The sequence below is a fragment of the Sapajus apella genome, unplaced genomic scaffold (genome assembly GCF_009761245.1).
Source record: "Sapajus apella isolate SASKATOON/1434 unplaced genomic scaffold, GSC_monkey_1.0 scaffold140, whole genome shotgun sequence".
Taxonomy (NCBI): domain Eukaryota; kingdom Metazoa; phylum Chordata; class Mammalia; order Primates; family Cebidae; genus Sapajus; species Sapajus apella.
The window spans coordinates 3231400-3234643 of NW_022437080.1; the positions used below are offsets into that span (position 1 = coordinate 3231400).

Below are 3244 nucleotides of genomic sequence, written 5' to 3' on the forward strand. Positions count from 1 at the left end.
AAAAAAAAAAAAAAAAAAAAAAAAAAAAAAAAATAGATACAGTCAACAGATGAGTGCTTCACCCAGCCTGTCCCCGGCACTGCTCACCTCCTGAGTGGCACACCCCCATGCATGCCAAGCTCAAAGACCTCCCAAGAGGCTCCCCTCATCTGCCTCCAGAAGGCCCAGCACATGGCCCCTGGGCGAGAATTTCGCCTCCTCGGCTGTGGCCTCAGCCATGCGCTAAAAATGGGTGTAGTCATGAACATGCAGAGTGGAATCCTAGATGTGGGAGACTGCAAAAGGTGGAAGGGAAGGGGCGAGGGTTGCAAATCACCTATTTGGGTACAGTGCTCACTGTTCAGGTGATGTCCCCACCAGAAACCCAGACTCCACCACTGCACAATACATGCATGCAAGAAATCTGTACTTGCATCCCTAAATCTACAAAAATTAAAAATATGTAAAACTAAAGATGGGGCCAGGTGTGTTGACTCATGCCTGTAATCCCAGCACTTTGGGAGGCCAAAGTGGGCAGATCACGAGGTCTGGCGTTTGAGACCAGCCTGGCCAACATGGTGAAACCTTGTCTCCACTACAAAATACAAAAATCACTGGGCATGGTGGCACATGCCTCTAGTCCCAGCTGCTTGGGAGGCTGAGGCAGGAGAATTGCTTCAACACAGGAGGCGGAGGTTGCAGTGAGCCGAGATGGTGCCATGCTGTCAAAACAAAGGAAGGAGGGAAGGAAGGAATGAGGGAGGGAGGAAGGGAAGGAAAGAAGGGAGGGAGGGAGGGAAGGAAGGAGGGAGGGAGGGAGGGAGGGAAGGAAGTAGGGAGGGAGGGAGGGAGGGAAAGAAGGATGTTTCATAAACCAGGGGCAGATGGGGTGTGCTCTCCCTGCTGACCTCCCAAGGAGCCACCTGCACCCCAGTCTGTCTGGAAACAACCACTTTCACAGAGCCAGAGGGCAGAGCTTTCCACACTCAGGAGCCGAGGGACGAGGGACGTGGGTGCTCCCCTCCGGAGACACAGAAGTTCTAGCCTGGCTGCGTGGCATAAAATATCATAAAATGAGTTGGGTGGGTTTTGTTCTTTTTCCATTTGGGGGAGGAAACTTGTTTAAGATGGGAATTGACTGTTCTTTAAAACTTTGACAGAACTCACAAAACAGCATGAGACAGAGGCTTTTGATGGGAGTGGGATGGCTTTTACCTGCACTGCAGTTTTCTTCCTGCACCAGCGCTGATTTTATATCTGTTCAGGAATGTGTGTATTTCACCTAGGCTTTCAAATGTATTAGCTTATAGTGAAATCATTTCTGTGCCCGTCACTCTAATCTGCAGTTTTCATAGATCAGCCCCTCAGTCTTTTCCAAGCTCTGCTTTTGATTTTATTTCTCGTGTCCATTTCATCATTTGCCCCTCTCTTACACTGATTTCTGCCCCCCTTATCTTTATATTTCCTTCTTTCTTGTTTCTTTGGGTTGGCGTTACTCATTTTCCAGGTTCTTAAGTACAGGTATTGATCGACTTACGACCTATGCGACTTACGACCATTCGACTTTGCAACCACAATCGCTAGCCAGGACTGCTCCGCGTCTGGCAGCGCAAACGTTGCCCAGCTGGGCGTATGACAGTGTGGACCAGCTTCCGGCAGCATTACCATCTCCGCATGCATATAGCCTACTCAACTTATGACCAAATCGTGTTACAACCAGTCTGTCGGAACCAATCGTGGTCGTAAGTCGAGCACTAGCTGTAAAATGTTTGTGTCACTTGCTCTCTTCCCAATTTCTTAGGCATATACGTATTTATTTATTGAGACAGGGTCTTACTCTGTTGCCGAAGCTGGAGTGCAGTGGCACACTCACAGCTCACTGCAGCCTCAACCTCTTGGGCTCAAGGAATCCTCCTGCCTCAGCCTCCCGAGTAGCTGGGACCATAGGTGTATGCCAGCAGGCCCGACTAACCTTTTGATTTTTCATAGAGAGTAGGTTATTTTGTTGCCCAGGCTGGTCTTGAACTCCTGAGCTCAAGTGATTCTCCCACCTCGGTCTCCCAAAGGGCTGCAATTACATGCGCGATCCTGCACCTGGCATCTTTCCAGCGTCTTAAGTAAGGATTTCACATCACATGCTGTATTACATTGCAAAGACTGTTCTAATAAAGCATCACAAACTGGGTGGCCTAAGTAACAGAAATCCATTGTCTCACAATTTGGGACACTAGAAGTTCAAGATTGAGGTGTCAGCAGGGTTGCTTTCTTCTGAGGGTTGCAAATGGAAAGCTGGTCAAGGTTGCTCTCCCAGCTCTGGAGGTTATCTTGGGAGCCCGTTGGCTTGCAGACGCGTGGCCCGACATCTGCTTTCATCATCACATGGCCCTGACCTCTGCCTTCATGTTCACGTGGTGTTCTCCCGTGTATCACATCGTCTTCCCTCCGTTTGTGTCTGTGTCCCAATTTCTTTTTATAAGGACACTGGTCGTTTTATGGGCCCACCCTATTCCAGGGTGATCTTGTCTTTTTATTTGTCTATTTTTTAGACAGACTCTTACCCTGTTGCCCAGGCTGGAGTGCAGTGCGCAATCTCAGCTCACTGCAACCTCTGTCTCCCAGGTTCAAGTGATTATCCTGCCTCAGTTTCCCAAGTCACTGTAGTTATAGGCACTCACCACCACGCTTGGCTAACTTTTGTACTGACCTTGTCTTAACTAATTACATCCTCGGCAACCCATTTCCAAATAAGGTCACATTCCGAGCTCCCAGAGGTTAGGGCTTCAGCGTATGAATTTTGGGAGGACACAGTTCAACTCATGACCCTTCATGATGGTTAATTTCATGTGTCATCTTGGCTGGGCCACAGTATCCAGATATTTGGTCAAAACCATTTGGAATGTTTTCTGGGCAGGTGTTTTTTTGGATGGAATTAACACTTAAACCAGTGGACTTTGCGTAAAGCAGGTTGCCCTCCATCACGCAGGTGGGCTCTATCCAATCAGTTGAAGATCTTAATAAAGACTGACTTCACCCAAGAAAGAAGGAATTCTGCCAGCACACCGCTCTCAGACTCAAACCGCAAGTGTTCCCCAAGTCTCCAGCCTGCAGGATCACCCTGCAGATTTTAGACTTACCAGCCTTCACAATTATGTGAGCTGTTTCTTTGAAAGAAATCTCTCTCTATATCCGGTCAGTTTCATTTCCCTGGAGAACCCTGAATAATATGTACTTGCTTTTAACTTTTTGTTTCTGGATAAGTATATTT

The 3244-nt window shown here is 47.9% G+C and overlaps 1 pseudogene; it reads right to left on the reverse strand.

The window, feature by feature from the left end:
- The window catches only part of LOC116540480, a 20519-nt pseudogene extending 18872 nt beyond the window's left edge, over positions 1–1647 (reverse strand).
- Between the last annotated feature and the right edge of the window lie 1597 nt (positions 1648–3244).